General features: G+C 57.3%; 1 protein-coding gene across 1 annotated transcript in view; it reads right to left on the bottom strand.

Moving 5' to 3' along the window:
• ANKRD11 (ankyrin repeat domain 11) overlaps nt 1–10,041 on the bottom strand; it is a 117,126-nt gene extending 107,085 nt beyond the window's left edge. Inside the window, 2 exon segments of the mRNA XM_040571406.1 lie at nt 6,879–6,882; nt 10,031–10,041. The gene's annotated coding sequence lies outside the window, so the exon portion shown is untranslated.
• Between the last annotated feature and the right edge of the window lie 9,517 nt (nt 10,042–19,558).

The following is a 19,558-nucleotide window of genomic DNA, read 5'->3' as shown; positions in this document are numbered from 1 at the left end:
CACCAGCGCTTTTGTTTTTCAGAAAAAAAAGAAAACACCCTTCAGTATGCTCAAGTGTGACAAAACGGGAAGAGCTCCAGCATTAAGCAACCAAATTGCGTTTTACTTTCAGAAACTAAGCAGACAATGTGTTCTTGGTCTCGAAGTTCCTCTATTTTGCCCTGCAGATAAGCACGCTAAATCTGCATTTCTCAAAACCCTGCCATCTTTGCCATTTGATAAAAATACAAAATAACTTGATATTGTCCTCAAAAGCAAAACACGCTACCTGCACGTGGGCTGAGGAGCCTAAGGCTCAATTTATCCCATCAAAAAAAAAAAGCATGAAGGGAAAGATGTGGTTCCTGAATTACGGCCTGTGGAACCAAGTTGTCCTTTAAGCATTTTAATTGAAAGTCTGATAGGGACAACGCTGTCCACAAGAAATTGAGGCTTGACACCAGTCTAAATTCAGGAAGCACCGAGTTATTTACAGACCTGCAATGAGAGGAAAGAACCCAGGATTTGGGACCTCAAAGAACCAGGTTCAATGTGTTTCAGGTATTCCTCAAGACCTGTGTGTCTCCAGGTCATCAAACTGCACTACTGCGAGTATTTACGTGCTGGTACGACCGCCTGAGCGAGCTTCCAGCACCAAATATTCCGGGGTGACCCCGAAGAGGGACTGAGCACCACTGTGGTCTGCTTTATAAATACTGCGAGCACCATGCTTATACGGAGAACGTGACAAGGCGTTTGTGTATGGTACATTTCTGCGTTCCCTTTTATAGAAATAAGGCTTGGGAGGTTCAAATAAAAATTCTGTAATTCATTTCAGTAGGTCAAAAGATAGTGCAGAAGCGTTTCAATTTTGTGTTTAAATTGCATTTAACTAAAAAACCTAATTATCAGCAAAAGACTCCCCTAACACCTCACTGGTGTTAACCCTTGCAACCACCACACGTGCAGAGTAATAAACTCTGGAGTTAGCTGACATTTCAGCTTTGTTAAGAAGAAACGAGCTGACCAATGTCAGACACCTAAATTCCCTACCCCTACTGGGGAACTGCTAACCCCTCAGATTACGTAACTACTCCCCAGTTCCTCCTGGAAAGATCTGTGAAAGCAGCCCGAAAGGTATTTGGCAGAGTTCAAAAAAAAGTTAACTGTAAGCAGCTCGTTTTTTTTCTTGGAGTGATGTGGCAGAAGAGCAGCGCAAGCCTGAACAGTTTCCACTGGACCAGGTTTTTCAATTCTGTGCACGCAATTAAGAGCTCTGGAAACACACAAGCTCGTTCTCTCATCTCTCCTCCTTCACCCTTACCACCCTTCTGTGGCTTCTCTGATGAGTGGAAAGTATTAAGTCAAAACACAGCTTCTGCAATTTCCTTAACCAACCTTGGGCCGAAGCTCAAGGCTCTAGCTTGCCCTTCTGTACCAGCAAGCAGAGACAAGACTCGTTCCGCCGGGCTAGAGGACACGCCGCTTTCCATGCTGTGATTTAGTCTGCACAAGCGAAAAACAAACTCTGCTAGTCATAAAAGCACCGTAAAGATCATCCACTGCCATGAGCAAGTGCACGGAGGAACCTTAATGCTGCTCTCCTTGGAACAGCTCCAGCTTACAGCCAGCGGCCATCCTGCAGGGATGGTAAGGAGGAGGTTGGGTGCCAGCGCCTCAGCAGCCTCCGAAGCTGCAGACGCCCCAGTTGATTAGCCCCAGTGCTGCCCAACAACCCCCCAGACCCTCACCGTTTTTTATTTTAGAGCCCCAATACGAACTTGGCAACCTGGTTGAATTTCTTCCAAAGGATGTATAACCGGGCTCATTTCTTTACTTTACTTTAAAGGCCTGAGCTTGCTGCAGTGCAATGTGCTCAGAAAGCCTCTGCATTCTTTGAAGGACCTTCGCTTGTTACCAGCAAGCAGAAAAACGAGCACACGCGCTAAGCTCGCGAGCAAGTCCTTCTGGGGAAAAAAACACGCAGAACTATCGCATCCCATCTGCTTTCACCTAACCCGAACTGGTCAGCTACCCAGACAGAACTCTACAGCGAAACCTACAGAGCTTCCAGCTGTTTATTTCCGCATGCAGCAAGCTGTTAGCTCCTAAGCCATTTGAGAGAGGCACGGGGTGCACCACAGCGGGCCTTTTCAAAGCAGAACTGTTCCGCGATTATTTTTAGTTCGCATGAAAACAAGCAGAAGAAATTGCAACTTCCATGTCCTACACACTTGCTGAGCCCCATCTGAAAGGTAGTAAGGTTTCCAAGCCAATTATTCTATAGTCAGATAATCACCAGGCTGGTATAAATAGCGTTTTTTTTTTTTTTTTTTAAAGCTTAAGCACAGCTGCATACATGTGGGCAGGTAAAACGAAGGGCATAATCTACCCGAAAAGCAAACACTGTAAAAATCATTTCCCAGGAAGAGACTTTCAGGTCAACGCAGACACCAGCACAAACCAAGTTCAACTAAAAGGCAGGAGGCAAAGCCAACAAACACTCTTCTTGGGCACGCAAACAAGAAAAAAAAAGGAAAAACAGTACTACTACAATCAACAGCATGAGCAATAAGATTCCCAGATGTTGACAAATTAGAAAGGTTTATGGGAAAACTAAAGAATTAATCTAGTACTAGGAAAAAGCATGTAGCAGAAAGCTGCAGAAATGCAGCTCGTACCAAAGAACAGCCAGAAGATTACTCAACTCCTGTCCACAAGTACCTATAAAAGCATTGCAACAGATTCATCTGGCAAACAAGTCCGCGTGCCAGCGACTCCAGCTTACATCTGTCAGGGCCCTCGGGAACCCTACCCGCCGCGTGGGGACAGCGATAGCCCCCCGTGACGGGGGAACTTGTGCCATCCGAAACGTAAGAGATGCACGACAGAATAAACACGCCGATACCCCCATCAGAAGGGACGCTCAAAGGTGAATTTCAAAGATGAAGAGAAGCTGAAGAGGAGTACTGCCGCACGCAAACACCTCACCGTGCTCAACTGAACCGAACGAAGCCAAGCGAAAACATCTGGGGAGCTTTGACTTGTCCTAGTTAAGCTCCACGACGCTGGCTTTCAACAATGCAATGAAGACAAGCGCGTTCTGTGCAATTAAACCAGCAATTTAAAGTTAGATCACCGCTGCTGTCACACTTCAGGGGCATTCTCTTCTCATTCCTCTTGGACACGAGTCTGAAGCAGGACAAACACACGCCTCTCCTCCTTCTTGGAGCTCTACCAGGAGCCCCTTACCGATCTACTCCACTCCAATTCCCACTGGAAGTCCTACGCGAAGGACAAGGGTTGAAGGCTGCCAGGGTAGGAGCACTGCCACTCTCCTCAAAAACACGAGTCTGCAATTTCTCTTTCTCTCTGCTCAGTTTTAACACGCTGAGAGAAAACAGAGCATTCTCGGGAAAGAAAAAAGCCACATTTGTCACCTTTTAGCGTCGCGTATTTGTAACCATGCGACTCGGTGGCAAATGGGATACAGGTTGCTATTAATAACCAAGCTATTTCCTTTCTGAAAGCTGATTTGTGAGAAGGATGCAGGCATTGCATTTCTTAAAAAACGCTTATTAGCCGAGGAGGAGTCGGGGAAGTCACCGTTCCGCCTACAAGAGCGCACACGTAGTGTTGCTGAAAGGGAGAAAACAGGGGCAGCTTCTCCAGGAGAGGTCACCCACCCCGGCCAGCGGCTTGCGGCCAGCCAGGAGGCCTCCCGCGGCCACCCCCACAGCCTTCCAGAAAGTAACATGAAAAATGGGATCGTTCAAACGTCCTCAAGCCTCTGGTTCCTACAGCCACGGCAAGCACCCAGCCATCACCTCGCACGCCACGGCAGGGAGAAGGCTTCAGGAGCGCCTGCTGCGTTCACACGTGGAACCCGCCAGGAGCAGCAGGGAGCGGGTTATGGTCAGGGTAAAGCCAACCCTTAAAATCCCCCAGATGGAGAGCACCTACAGCTTCCACCATTTTTCCCTCCTTCTGTTAGGAGGTTTAGGCAGCAGTTCCATCACTACAGGAACTTCTCCCCTCCTGCCTCCCATCCTCCTGAGAAGCGAGCGTGCTGCACACCGCGCTACGGCGGGGAACACGCGCGCTGCCCCCAGCCCCGCGGCAGCTACGGAAAGCGGGGCACGAGAGGGCCAGGGGTCACCCCAGGCACCGAGCAGCGAAGCAAGGCAGCCGGGCACACACCCGGGGCACCGCTGCCCCTGCACCTCCCGCAGCGCGGCCAGCAGCACGCTCACCCCGGCAGGAGACCCGCGCGTCCCCCACCGCCGCGCGGTGACACCACGCCCCGAGCGCCCGGGGAAGGAGGGCACGTCCCGCCCCGCGAGCGCGCCGCGGCGCAAACAAGCCGCACGGAGGGTGGCAAGGAAAACACGCAGAGGACAAAAGGACAGAGCCGGGATTAGACCGGAGTCCCTTGATCCCCGGCCAAGCGGCCTACCCATGAGCCCACGCAGCGTCCAGAGCCAATTCGGGGCCCTGAGTGCGCTACACTTTAGGTTATAAAATCAGACTTGGACACACGCTTGCAGTGTTCTTTGCTCTGCTGGTGGCTAAAAACAATTCCTTTGTCATCAAATCTTGCTTCGGCGAGCTGACGCGATGTTTTTAACGCAGGAAATAAGATAATTATGGTTCAAGGTAAACAACTACAACCGCGCATCACGAGCGGTTCTAATTTTAAGCCTGAGTCCCTCTCGAGCCATCCCTGTTTTAAAGGCAGTTTCCTCGCAGGCTGCTCGGCGTGCCCGTGCCCATGCCCTGTGTCCCTGCCTCACACCGACGCGGCCTCGGGAGCACAGGCAGGTGCGGCAGACGGAGTCCCAGCACACGCAGCAGGGCAGCTCCTGCATCGGGAGCCGAGGTGAAGGCAGGCAGGGAAGGAGACGACGCACACCGCGAATCCTAAATAGCGTGAGGCAGGAGCTGGCCCACCTCCTCCAGGAGCACGGGGAGAAGAGCGAGCGCTGCGCCCCAAGCCAGCAGCGTGTCCCACAGCCCGAACGCCCAGCGCAGCCTCCCGCTGGCACGGGCAGGAGGGATTCAAGTCACAGCTCGCTGCCGGAGCACCGGCTCCCGAGCCGTTCAACACGAGGCGGTAAACTCACCTACAGCTACCTGCGCCGTGCCTAAACTAGCCCCTGCGCTGCTGCTAGCGTGAAATATTCGCGGGATTTACCTGGAAACGAAGCCTCCCCACAAACAAGCATCGCCGCCGAGGCCTCTACGCCAGCGAAGCTGAAGCACAACATCCGAGTTTGTCTGAACGGCAATGAGATACCGAGGCTGCAAGTTGTCTGCCTCCGAGATGAATCATAGCGCGCAGAGGTAGCAATAACTCTAACTACTGTTTATAGGTGTTCGTCTGGTAGGCTTTCATTCTTCCTCAGCCAGAGAAAAAGGGCTAAATTACAACCAAATGAACGCGGCTGAACGAGGGAATGCAGCAGAGCGAATGCGATGGGATGCAGACAAAGCATGCTTAATCAGTTTTGCTTAGAAGAGACAGAAGCGGTCAAAACTATTTAAACAGCCCGTCGCAGGAACGCTGCTGGTCGTGCAAAAGACTAAACAGTAAAAACGCATCACGTGGCGACGTCTGCGTAGCTTGGGAGACCGATCCTCCGGCACTTCGCATCATTACGAATTTTCAAGGCACCCCACCCCGTTTCTGCTATTGTTGTCAGAAAGGGAACTCCAGCCAGAACAACTCTTCCCACATTATTTTTTTTTTTTTTGGTTGGAAGAAGCAAAATGGCAACGCGGCACAGCAAATGCGCGATTCCCCAAGCACTTCGCACGGTAATGCAGCTCTCCTCCTTAACGAGGAAAGCCGAGCAGACTCTCGCAGAGCCTGCTGTACGGCAGCACGGGTATTTTTAGCTGCAGGCATCTGAAGGCAGCAATATGGTGGCAATCTCCCAGGCTGAAGTTCGCCGGGGGAGGCTTCTCCCTCCCTCCGCCCCGGAGAGGCCGAGGCTCGAGGAGCTGGAGGCTGCAGCTCGCCCTCTCCCCATCGACGTCCCGCTTCCCCCGGGCGGCCCAGCTTCTCCCAGCGCTCCCACCGCTGCCTGCAGGACGCGGAGTGGCTCCAAGTCACCCCCGGTGCCCGCGAGCAGCGGGGAGCGGAGGGACGGTTGGGCTTTAGGAAGCTTTATCTGCGATTAACACTTCTCCGCGGTGCTGATACGGTAACGGACGAGCTGTCAGACCCAAACCGAGCGCAAACAAGTGGACCTTAAAATATTTCCAGCTTCAAAGCGAAGCTTCAGAAAGCCAAATACTCTCTGCCACCGAAGCCATTCTGCTCTTTCGGTTAACGAATGAATGTTTAACAGAGTAATCAGCTAAGAGTCTATTCAGTGAGCCCACAAGCAGGTAACTCAGTCACCACACGCTCCGTTTATACACAGGACTGTGCTCACATTGCAATTCATCACGCAGCCCTTCAGCACTGCACCTTCGGGGAAAAACACCACGAAGATTTGCTCCGATACCGGCCCCGGACCTGGGCAGGAGTGGAGGAAGGCAGCTGCCTTCGTGCTCACCGCTTCTGGCTGGAAGCGGCTCCCGCGAGCCCCGGGCGGGCCGACACCGGCCCCCAGCCCCACCTGGGGCTGCTCCAGCGATACCTGGCGGACAGCTCAGCTCAGCACCAGCTCACAGGTTCCCTTCCTAACGCTCTCCTGTGTTATTATTTCAGTGCTCAACTGTTGGGTAAAATAATCGCAAGTTATGAAGCATTTGGTGCAGAACACTTGGTTTTTGAGTAGCTGAAGTCAAACAAAATTGGAGCAGAGTTCACAAAGAAGTCACCGTGAGATCCCGGGGAAACAGCCCTGCTCACAGCCACGTCATTGCCAGGCCTTCCATTCCACGGGGACCGGCCTTTGACCGCGCTTCGCTTCTGCCTCCGGCACACAGCAGAAAGCACCAGCGTGGCACGGGACAGGGCAGGGAGGCGAGCGGCGGGGCGGAGGTGACACGGCCAGCAGAGCCCGCAGGCTGCAGCTGGGACAGCAACAGCTCCACCGGCACCACGGCCCCCTTGTCCCCATCACCAGCTCCCCGAGCAGCCCGGGCACCTCGGCAGCTCCTTTGTAACTCGCTCGCCTTCCCGGACCGCTGCGAGCCATGCTGCGATATGGCGTGTAGGACTACAAAAAATAGAACTGATTCAGCCCTGCCTCCCCTCCTCAGCCCTACCTCCTCCGAAGGCTTTAAATAGGATGTTATCACTACTTGTTTGTACGCCATTACAGAAAAATGCTCGGTTTCTTAATACTGCATTACAGAACAAGATGTTACTCAATTCTTTCCGTAAAGCACCAAGAACCGACTGTGAGACCATATGCATCCGAGCGCATCCACGTGCTGGGATAATCTGCAGTTACGTAAGGGACAATTGGCGCCTGCCCACGAAGGGGAGGAAAGAAAGGGCCAACGTACAAATCTTCCTTAAGACCTAAATCCCAACTAAACATGCGTTTGGGGGAATCTGATTCTGGAGGCAAGCGAAATTCACGTCCCCAAGTCACAGTTTCAGGGTTCGGCCATGGGAGCGCAGACGAAAGGAACTCCCACGCGGCTGATCTTCTCTCTTCTAGCTCATCCCATTAAGCAAAAACGAATCATTTGCTAAACGGCGAGTTCAAGTTGAGCCGATCCCACCTCGACCCTTCTCCTGGCAGCTGGGAGCCGAGCCCTCCCGAGGCTTCAGCAAGCCGTCCCCAAAGGCACCGGCGCCCTTCCAGCTCCTCAGCGCACCCTAAGGTGGCCGGCACCTGGGCACTGACACTGCGGGAGCCCACAATCACTTATGTCCACGCGGACATACGTCCTGCTGCATCTGCATCCTCCACGTCCGGGGGCTCATGAGTGTAAGGAACCAAGAGGAAAGGCAGGCAGAGTCAAGAGGAGCAGCAGCCGTGGCATGAGACAGACACAAGGAGGCCAAAAGGAGGGGTGCAGAAGGGACCCAAACCCCACAACAGCCGACAGACTGAAGCCTGCCTCCGCCCCGTTTATCTGCGCTTAACCGAAACGTGTGGCCCTGCAAGCAGGACTAAGTGCTTTGGGATCGCCCCTGCAGGCTGAGCTCCCCGTCCTTCCCCACAGACGTGGGGTGGAAGAGCAGGTGCCCGCCCGGCTGCTGCAGCCACCAGAAGGACACACGTTGTTACCAAGAGCCTGTTTTTATGCACAGATAAGGATAACAAGCGTCTCATCGTGGCGTTTCAAATGCTGAAGATCTTAAGCTGAACCGTGCGCCACAGAAAGCGCATCACTAGCCAGGCTGCGACAGCAAATGAAACGAAAACTGAAAACGAAGCCTAACTGACGCGAGATCAGCAAATATCAATTCCAGTCTTCTTAACACAGGCGGTCCTCACGACAAAACTTCTGCAGCACAGAGAAGCGCCCTCAGTAACTCCGAATTTCGAGCCGAGGCACCCCACGCACCTCACACAAACCAAGCGCCTCCTGCAAACGATGGCGGGTCCTTCGGCGCGAGCTGCGGCACGATTAACAGAGGTCCATTATAAAGGCACCGCATAACCCAGCTCCTGGCAGTCGGCACTGCCACATCGGACTGCGTTTCTATAGCAACCGGGGAGGAAAATATAAAGCAAATTACGGTTAAATGAAAATTATTCTCCATGACAATATATGTTAATGCAGGAAGATTTGCAAAGCCATTCTGGATAAGAGTGTTTACATTCACACATGTGTTTACAGAAATAAATAAAGGGGGAGATGTAACAGCTAATGGATCTCCCAGAGACAGGGGTCGCAGCCAGCCCTTTTTTCAAGTTTTCACGTATGTAGAATAAAATCCTTCACGCGAGCAGAACGGAAAGCAAGCCACCCTAACGCAGGTACGCGCACACTTGGATATAGCACACGTCCTGCGAGCAGCAGTTTTCCAGGAGATAGAAAGCTTCGGAGCGTCGTGATCCTTCCGTTCTCCGGGCTGCAAACAAAGAGCGCGTTTGTACCTCCTCATCCCAGGAGAGAATGTTTTAAACGAGAGGCTGAGTCCCTCGGAATATTTATAGAGATCTGACTGAGACCGGAATAGCGACTTACTTTAATCACCTCTAACTTACTGGCGGAGCACTGAACGGGGTTTTATACCCCAGGATTCGCAGAGCTCGCGCCCTGCTGCGGTCCAGAGGCAGCCCAGGGCATGGGAGCATACTGTCAGCCCACGGTTTTCAGCATTAAGGCTTAAAAAGGTAACCCCACGCTCTTCCACCCTCCTCCTCCAGCCTACACAGCCCTTCTTGCCAGGGAACCCATCTGAGACTTTGGGCATCTTCTGAAGCATGAGCGAAGTTCACTGGAATGAGCCTGGTTCCAGAGGCAGCCGTTTATTTATTTTTTTAATTCGCTCGGCTCGTGCCCCGAAGAAGAGCCCGAGGAAGGAAAGCAGGCTAGGGACTGGCGCACGGTGTCGTGGGGACGGCTCGGGGCTCCGCATTGGGAAGAAGCCCTGGGAGGAAGGCGGCTGCCGGGTCCTCAGGGAGAGGCAGAGGAGCACGAGGCGCTGCTTGCACCGTGCAGCGAGCCGGGACCGCGGCAGGCAGCGTCCCCTGCGCGGGCACGTCCGACCTCGCTCCACGCGCGCTCCCTCTGACCTCGGAGCCTGTCTCCTGCCTCCGCCTCCAGAACAATACTTGAATCATGAGGATCATAACTTTTTATGACGGTGGGAAAACTGCAATATTCTCCGCGAGTTCGCTCCACCCTGTACATAAAACTGCTCAGAGGTTCAGCCATAAAGCAAACTCCCTCCTTTGAAGTCCGGCTCCAGGCCCTCTGCGGATCATAATGCTGATGTGAAGGAACGCAGCGCGTTAACGTTTTACATAACCACGCTCGGGGAGCATCGCTTGTTAATCATTCGCTGCGACTGTTGACAACAGCAAGTCAGGCCAGAAAGTAGCCGGGTAACGAGAATCGTTCCAGGTGAGGCTGGGTGACCCACAGACACCGACTTCACGCACCGCACCGCCAGGCGTATTCCGGTCACGCTCCGCTCTCCCCGAGGATCGTTTGGTGCAGAGCCCACGGCAGCACTGCCGCTCTCATTTCGGCTCATTTAGTCGCCGATGCCAGCCCAGACACGATCCCCTCCGCGCTTCCCTCCACAACAACGCGCGCATCTCTCTCCCCACACAACGCGCAGAGAACAGCTACCAACCTCAGCCTGGAGAAGTCTGCAAATCACACGGCAGCAGCAGTTGCTAGGTTCCTCTTCAAGCCCCCAGCAATTGCTACGACCGGGTTCCCACCGACGCTCCTTCCTGCGGCGGCAGAGGGGCTGAACGCTGTTGTTTTCACGCAAGAACTTTAAACCAGGCCGCGCGCCTGCGTTCTGCACGCGTGACATGCCCAGCAGCGCGCCCGCAGGGTGCTGAGCCCACCAGGCCCAGCCACCAGCACCATCGGGCCGGGCACCGCAGCCTTGTGCAGAGCCGCCTTCGCCCCTTGCTGCGCCGAAACGCATCCACGTCGTTTTCTCTGCAAACGCTCTCTGAAGCCAGTTACCTGCGCTGCGCGTTCTGCCTGCCGCTGTTCTTGGTAGCGTGGCGGAAAAGAGCCCCACTGTCCACGTACGGGATGAACCCACGCGACAAAGGTTCAGAGAGCTGCCCCAAGCAGGGAACGAGCCGTCGGAGGGAAGCAGGACAGGCCCACGGCAGCAGGCCCACGGCAGCAGGCCCCCCAAGCTCCCACCCCCTGCGCAAGTCCCTCAGACCCTTCACCCCCCAGCGCCTGGGCTGCTCGCCCCATTTTGGGGCCGCTTCCTCCCACCGCGCAAAGGCCCAGCCCAGATCTCAACAGGGAGACGGAGACGCACGATGGTCTCAGAGAAACAGAAAGGCAGGAAGAGGAGTGAGGAAACATCAAAAGGCAGACTGGCTAAAATTAGAGACGAGAACTCTGGCTGAGGAGGGCCAGAGGAGGACCAGGGCAGCGCAGCAGCTCTGAGAAGAGATCCCAGGAGGGGGAGAGGCAGAAGGGAGATGGCGAGGGAAGCAGGGGAAGCTAGCAGATGGAACAGGCTGCAGAAGCACATTCAGCATTTTAAGACTCTAACCCACGGCTTTCTAAGCAAAGAGCACCGCTCAGCACACCTGGAAAAAGCCACAGAGCTGCCTTCTTACCCGACCCCTCCTCCCTCGCACGAGGGAGGGCTGAAAGGCAACTCAGCTCACCACAGAACAAGTTTAACACCCCAGCACCAGCGCTAATCACAGGGAAGGCAAATTAATTCAGCACCTTCCCCCACAACAGAGCACCTCTGAGCAGCGCAGGGCACCTCAAACGCCGACAGAAGAGCGGAGAGAGCAGGGGCCGGGAGATCTCCGCGCGGCCCCCAGCGCGCCAGGAGCCTCCGGCGAGGCAGGAAAGCGGAGACGCGCAGCGGTTCTCAGCTGCCCTCCTTCTCCCAGCCTATTCTCGGATGTCCTTTCCGAGCGGGCAGGACAAGCAGCCGCACGAGCTGGAGTCAAAGGCGAGCCTCCAAGGCGCGCGGGTTTACGTTTCCAAACCCGGCTCGCGTGTTTGGCTCTGGGCCTGCCCGGGACGACAGGGAGAGCTGGGTCCTGGCGCACCCAGCCCGATGACACCCCGCAGCCGGCACCAACCAGGGCACCAAACGGCACAGCAGCATTGCCACAGCCGCACGCGGCCACGAGCAGGATGCGCTCCCCCCAGAGCACCCCGCACACCCAGGTACCCGCACGCCGGCGGCAGGACTAGGAAGGGGCCGCCCCGTCACCGCGTCCCAGGGCCAGCAGCACTCCCTGCTGCGCTAACACACACCTGGGATCACCGGCAACAACCACCAGCACGCAGAGCAGAGGGCAGTCCGAGGGGTTGAAGTCCACCAGGGGATTCCTGCTCCTCGTAGTACCCCCGGGCCAGCGGGGCTGCAGCCCCCGGGACCCCACCTGGCCGCCTCCCCCCGGCTCCAGCCGGCCTGCAGAAGGGCAGCCGCTCGCGAGCGCCGTGGGGCTCCTGGCACAGCTTGTTTACACAGAGCAGGTCACAGGATAGGCTGGAAGGTGCAAGCAGGATATGGTTTTTACAGCTCTGAACTCCTGCCCAGATAAGCTGATAAGGCTCGGTGCACTGCTCACCCGGGGGCAGGGGGCACCTTCATGTCTGCTCCGCTGAAAACGAAGATGGACCACGAACTGCAATTAAGGAATTTATAATTGATAGCGACATTTCCATTCACCTCATTTTCCTTTAGAGCCATTCTACTGCATCGTGTTTTGTTTTGTTTTTTTTTTTTAACTAGAGCTCCTGACTGCACGCGCTCTCACACTTCACTGCGAGGTGCCCAAAGCAGCACAGCACCACCAGCCCCACGCTGCGCAGGGGCAGCAGCTCCCCACCGCCCGCTACCTCCGAATCGGGGCTCTTTTTTTTCCTGGATAACACCTCCCTACCTTGCCATGCTCAGGATAAAATATTAACAGCTTCACACTGCTGCTGGGGAGGCGATTTTAGACCCCTTCTGCACCACACAGCTGCCGGTCTCCCCGGAGTTCCTCCGGCACCGCTCTCCATGCAGGGACGCGCACAGCGCTCGTCTCGGAGCAAGGCACAGCCAACGCAAGAGGAGAGGAGAGGAGAGGAGAGGCCTTCTCGCTGGGCACACGTAAGAACAAGGTCAGCTTCCTCCAGACCTCGTGGAGACAAGGCTGCCTTTACACACGCTAAGTGCTCGACCCTTCCCTTTCCACGCTCTCCTCCGGGCTTCGGTCGATGCACAAGGAGCAGGCGCCGCGTCTCGCGCGGGAGTCCAGCAGCAGCCCCAGCGCTCTGGGGCCTGCCCAGGCTGGGGAGCAGCACGACCGATGCCGCAACGTTTCCACGAGGTATCAGATGTCGTCAGCTCGGGTTTACCAACGCAGACCTAGTGCACAACCCGTAGCTTGCTGCTGCAACGGTTCGCAGCGGAAGGCTTAGCGTAGAACTACGAACGGGCTACGTTTGGTTTTCTTCGAGGCAGGGCGAAGAGGCTGCCTGGAGACTTTCGGCAGATAAATAATTCAGCGCAGGAACGCCAAGGGCAGCACCGCACACGTCCATATGGCAGGGCGACGCAGCCGGCACTACGTGCTTCCCATCACCGCCCCGACAGCGCCTTCAACCCTGACCTAGAAAAACATCGCTGGCTTCTGGCTACCCCAGCCAGTCGCTCACGCTGGGGCAGGGTCTCTCCTCCGCAGACCGCGGTTTCGGCCTCTGTCGGCGGCAGCAGAACCACGAGGAGCACAAGAGCTCATCCACACGGCGATGGGATCCCACGGCCCCGCTCTGGGGCCACCCCACAGCTCCCCGTGCCCAACCGCCCGGCTCACGGCGCACCCAGGATCGAGGGGAAGCCCCCAACAGACCCAAACGGGCCCTCAAACGGGACTGTTTCCTTTGCTGACCCCAATTATCCCCCCAGTTTATTAAAGGGAACTCGCGCGCGCAGGAACGTTAACACCCTGAAGAGCCGTATAAACAGAGCAAGTCCGAGGGCACCGCTATAAACAGAGCTAATGGAAGGCGGCGACTGGAAATGGGTCCTGAAAGCTGCCAGATCAAAGCGAGACCCTTCTCGTGGAAGGGCTGCATTACCCTTGGAGCCACGGCGCTAATACCGTCTATAAAAATATTTTGCTCAAATAAGTGAAGAAACAGCAGCGTTTCATCTGTCAAAAGGTGCGAGGCTTTTATGGGATTAGCCATTCCACATGCAGCATAAAAATTAGAGCAGATTTTTTTGAAAGCCCTCAGCTCGGCTGACGGAGACTACGCAGACCGGCGCGTGCGCCTGCTTTCTTCACACACGCTGCGCCGAACAGATTTTTCGCTGCTACTAGCATTTAAGCCCCTTTTTTCTTTATTTTTCAGGCACTCGCGAAGGATTACAAATTGGCATCACCTACAACTAGTCACAGACGAAGCCAGCACCGCCGCCCAGACTCAGACAAATTAAGGTGCTGAAGGACCGAACGGTCGCACAAGAAACCACCCCACAGCACCCGTCCTCACGTGGGAAAGGCAGAAAGCTGCAGGTGCAGAGGGGCGCAGAGAGGCAGCCTCCGGCCCACGGGCACCGACCGCTTCCTACCCCGCTTCACAGCGGGGCACCGAGACAGCGCCTCGCTCGAGCGGGCCTTATCGAGGCCGTGGCTGCACAAACCCGCACTGTTTGGGGCGCTGGCCGTTCCGGATAGCTGGCCACAAGGCTCCCCTTTCACGTTCACGCGAGTATTTTTGATTACGGCACATCAGCGGCGTACAAATTACATAAGACTTGGCTGGGAAGCGAAGGGCTTCGTGCCCTCGGCGAAGGCAGCTCCTCGCCTCTCATCTCTCGCAGGGAAGAGAAAATATTTAAAAGCCGCATACAAATCATTCCTGCAAAGCGTCGTGCAGACTGTTTAAATTAGACGGGGGTAAAAATACATGCAAGTTTATCACGAAAACCTTTGCCATGGAGACACCGCTTTCTCCCGGCAGCCTTCTACAACGGAGACGCACGCAGCTCCTGGTCACGACGGAGGCAGCAGACAAAGCGCCCTGCCAGCGCCTCGCCAAGGCAACGCGATTAGAAGAGCCACCAGCACCACGCAAACATTCCCAGGTAGCATTTCCCTTGCCCTACTGAAAAGCTCCGGTACCTGCCCCTACTTGCCACGGGCCTCCCTGCATTAAGCCTTCATACCAGGGAAGGGTTTCAGCGCCGAACGCAGACTGCCGAGCCGGAAAGTCAGGTACTCGGCAGGCTGAGACGAGGGGCCAGCCTCGCAAGAAAGCTGCCACTCATTAATTTTATGAAATGTAATTAGGCAGCTCCGGTCCCGCCGACTGCCTTCCCTTGCAGGAGGAGTTCTTCAGCGAGCAACGAGGACGTCCCAGCTGCGACTCACGCCGCCCCCGAGGACGTTTCCCCCGAGCACGCTCACGGCAGGCAGGCGCCGTTTCGAAATAAATACCGCCATTTCCTCACGGCAACTCAACGCTCTTCCTCCTTTTCGCCTTAGTCACCGCGAGGATCTACGCCACGGCGCGAGCCCCCAGAAAGCAGCCACCCTGCTCCCGTCCCCTCGCCTGAGACACCTCCTTCTTACAGGGCACCGCTTTCTTTTAATGTAAAAAAAAAAAAAAAGCAGGAGGGTTAAAAAAAATGGTAGTACTTCAAACATGTGTCCAAAAGCCACAACACAGAGACAAAGAGCGCAGATTAAACGCTGCGAAGATAGACTTGTCAGGAACCTTGCTTTGAAGTATCTGCAGGAAACACTGTCATCGCGCAGCCATGTTACAATTACACAGTTAAAATAATCACCACCAGTTGTAAGCAGCCCATCTGGTTTACTGAAAGAGAGCACTGCTGGTGCAGTATTGATTAACACGACCGGTCTGCACTGACCCCAGAGAAATACATTTGTCTGCTCTGCTGAGCAGAGAGCGCGCCGCACGACACCGCGATACGCCTCGCTTTGTTCCACAGCGTTTGGGGGGGATTTAGTCAATTAAAACAAAAGTAGAAAATGAAATAACCTTAACGGGTTGTCTGCCACACAGGAAGGAAGAAATGAAGCCCAGCACTTTGGTGAAGGGGGTTTTGTTTGGGGGGGGGTCTTTTGGTGATTTTTTTTGGTTTTTCTTCCCCCCAGACCCAATCTCCATGTTGGACCATCCATACATTTAACCCTGAGAAAGTGCTGTTACAACCTCGTAAAACCAAAAAGCAGCACGTAAAAAAAGAAAATCAGTTCACCCCGAGCCACGTTTTTATGAAATGGAGACAGGGACAAGAGTTCACTTCGAAGAGCAGCACTGAATGGCAAAACCAGTTGGGAAACGCTAAGCTCAACACCCCCAGCTCCCAGCCTGTCACGGCCGCGAGCGTCTGTACGGCCGGGCCTCCGCAGTCACGCCCGAGAGCAGACACAAGCACACACACACAAAGCTGGGAACGGAGCGAGTCGGAGCGCAGAAGCCACGGGGCTCGCGTGCTGGCCACGCTCTAACAGCGCTCGCTGCAGAGGCGACCGAGGCTGCCGCGAGCCGGAGCCTCGCCACGCACTCAGACGAGGCCGGGGGTGATGCAAGCCCCAGCCAGCCCGACAGCACGGGCTCGCAGCAAACTTCGCTGAAACCCAGGCCAGATGCGCCCTGGCAAGTCCCAAAGCTCCCCAAGTCTCCTGGGGCAAGTCCCAAACCTCCCCAGCTCTCCCAGCACCCGGGAGAGAAGAGGCCCGCAGCACCCCTGCGCTGGAGGAGCCGAGCCCCCGGCTTGGGTACGGAGGCACGATGGAGAGCCCTGAGCGCGTACCCACACACAGAGACCACCCCGTGGGGCTGGATCGTGCGCTCCCCACGGCTGGGGGCAGCACCAACGCTCCCCCACTGGGGCACAGAATCCCCCGTGGGTCTCGCTCCCAATTCCACGCCAAGGGTTTTTCAGCCCTTGTGCTGCGCGCCACCACAACGGTTTAAAAGTGCTCCAGCGGGCACCCTTAATCTGCTGGCAAACCCGTGCTGTAAGAGCGCCAACTTTTCCTTTTTAAGTTAATCAAGTCAAATATTTAGTTCCTGGCGGAGCACGCACAAAAGAACATACCGATGCCGTCCGAAAGCGCGCGGGAGCGAATTACCCTTCCCCTCCCAACTCCACGGAGCGTTGTGTCGTCCCCCCCCCCCCCCAGAAACAGTAACTGTGGTTACATAAAGACGTTCCGCCTTGGGAAGGGACCAGAAAAAAGGCAAAACCCGCGCAGCTCCGAGCTCCTTCCGTTTACACCCATCTCGGGATCCCGAGGCAGCGCCCGGCGCCACGAAGCGCGGCGCTGGCAGCCCCGGGGAGCCCCGTCGGGAGGGCACGGCGCTCCCCGAGCCCTGCCTGGAATTTGCTCCCTGCCTCCAGGGCCGCGTCCCCGGCGGTGAGAGAGCACTTTGTGTACGGAGCCGGCCGGGGGGAGGAACCCTCCCCTGCAACCGGAGAGCAAAACACACCCGGGGGCTGCGAGCCGGAGCCAATCCGCACGCACGCGGCCCCCGGAGCCTCCGCGGGGAGGGAGGGAGGGAAGGGGGAGCCCAGGCCGGGCCCCGCCGCGGGGCAGCTGCTGGGGGGCGGCGGGGGCTCGGGGCCGGCGGCAGCCCCGGGGTGGGGGGGAGGCAGCGGCCGCCTGCCTGCCCCCGGCATCGCCCCCCGTCCCCGGGGCAAAGGGTGGCGGGGGGCGGCCCCTCCCCGGGGCACAAAGGCTGGATGAAGCCGGGGGTTAAATAAATAAATAAACAGACGAATAAGTAAATAAATAAATAAATAAATTAAATAAATAACGGAGCGCGGCCGGGCCCGGCCGGCTGGCGGCGGCTCGCCTCGGCCGCACGCACACGCGCGGGGCTCTGACGCCTCCCCGGGCTGATGAAATGGGAAGCGGAAATTACCGAGCGGGCAGCCCGGGGCATTGTTCCCCCCCCCCCCTGCTCTCGGTGCTGCTCCCCCCCCAGCACGACGCCCCCCGGGGCACGGGGGGGAGGGGGGGGGGGGACACGGCCGCGGCTCGGCCCCGCGCTGCCCCCGAGCAGCCCCGGCGGCGGCCGCCTCCTAAAATACCCCCCTCCCCGCCCCCCTACCGGTAACCCCCGGTATTACCGGGAACCCCCCCCCGTTACCGGTAACCCCCCGGTATTACCGGGAACCCCTCCCCATTACCAGTAACCCCTCGTTATTACCGATAACCCCCCGGTATTACCGGTAACCCCCCCCACTACCGATAACCCCTCCCCAGATTACCGGAAACCCCCCGGTATTACCGGGACCACCCCCCAATTACCGCCCCCCCCCATTACCGAGCCCCCCCCCCCTCACCCCTTAACCCCCCCCGGTTCCCCCCGCCCCCCGCCCCTTACCGGCTCTCCGCTCTCAGCGGGCCGAGGGCAGCCTCGCGGGGGAGCGCGGCCTGGCGGCGGCTCCGCCGGCCCCGCCGCATAGAGGAGGAGGAGGAGGCGGCGGGTGAAGGGGCGCGGCGCGGGGCTAGTGCAGGGGCGGCGGGCAGCAGCGGCAGCAGCGGCCGCACGTCCCGGTGCCGGTGGCGGTGGCGGTGCCGGCCCCGCGCTCCATGGCCCCGCTGCGCTCCGCTCGGCCCGGCCCCGCTCGCAGCGCTGCCGCCCGCTCACAGCCGCTCGCTGAGACGCCGCCGCTCATTGGCCCGCCGCGTCGCCGCCGCCCGTTGGCGGAGCGCGGCACAGCGCCGCCCTGACGTCAGCGCGTCGGCGGTGGGGGGGGGGGGGGGGGGGACACAGCGCCGCAGCGCCCCCCCCCCCCCCCTCACACACACACACACACACACACACACACACAACGCGCGGAGGGCGACGGGAGAGGGGAGGGCGGGGCTAAAGGGGCGGGACACAGAGCGGCTGCCATTGGCTGGCGTGGCCCGGCGGCGGGGATGCTCATTGGTGGGGGCCTGTGAGTGACAGGAGGAGGGGGCAGCACCACCGGGAGGTGGCGGCGCCGCCTCAGGCCTCCCGCCCCCCCCAATGCCCCCGGGGACCGAGCCCCGCGCCCTGAGCCCCGGCCCCCGGCAGCCCCCGGGCACAACCGCCCCCCCCCGCGGGGCGCAGGGCACGCGCCCGGCCCGCCGTTGAGTAACGGCGTGAGGGGGATTTGCCGTCAGCCCGTCCCGCACCCGGCTTAGTCTCGTTTATCTGTGCCCGGCCCGCTCCGTCAGACCCCGACTGGTCAAAAATAAAGGCTCTGGGGCTTTTTGGGTGCTCGTTTCCCTCCGTCGGCCTCCCTCTTGGTTGGCTTCTCGTCACACTTCAGCAAAAACACTGCAAACAAGCTTCTCTGGGGCCTCCGAGCTAGCAGCTGAGGGGAAATACGATTTCTCACTTCCCAAATATCGCTGTACGGCCGCCTTGGCAGCCCCAGCGTCAGCCCGGTCAGAGATCAGCGCTGGGGGGAAGCTGAAGCCTTTTTCTGTGTCCTCCTGACCCGCTGGAGCACGGCAGCGCGGGCTGTCGGCCCCTGTAGGGAGGCTTCCTCAGGGCTTTTGCTCCTTGCAGCTTACTTGCAATATTTAAGAGAAAAAAAACAGTCTGTACTCAATTATTATGCACTTCGCTAACAGTTGTGAGCCCTCAGTTCCTAAAAGGAAAGCGACACCCTGGTGCCAAGGAGGAAGGAACGCTGCGTGAGGGCAGGGAAATGAGGGCACTTGGGGATGTGCTGTCAGGCCTACTTCTGTCTGTCACATTTCTGTCCCACAGCAAACTGGAAGGACACTGACTGGGAAGGAGCTCCGTGACCCCTCGGTCCTTGCTCTGTTACTCTTTCCCTGTCTAACTGCCTACCATCCATGTCAGCCACTCAGCTGCTTTTGGAGCACCAGGCTGTCCATACGCATCCGAACGCCTCGGCTGAGCCCCCTTGTAGCTCTGCAGCACCTGTACCGCAAGGGAAGGAGCCATTACATCAACCGTCAGGGCAAAAACACCTGGTCTGTGCTACCGTGGGTGCCGTTCTCTG

Source organism: Cygnus olor, chromosome 12 (assembly GCF_009769625.2).
Source record: "Cygnus olor isolate bCygOlo1 chromosome 12, bCygOlo1.pri.v2, whole genome shotgun sequence".
NCBI classification, from domain to species: Eukaryota; Metazoa; Chordata; class Aves; order Anseriformes; family Anatidae; genus Cygnus; species Cygnus olor.
The sequence above is the reverse complement of the archived record's forward strand: the minus strand, read 5'-3'. Positions and strand labels throughout refer to the sequence as shown.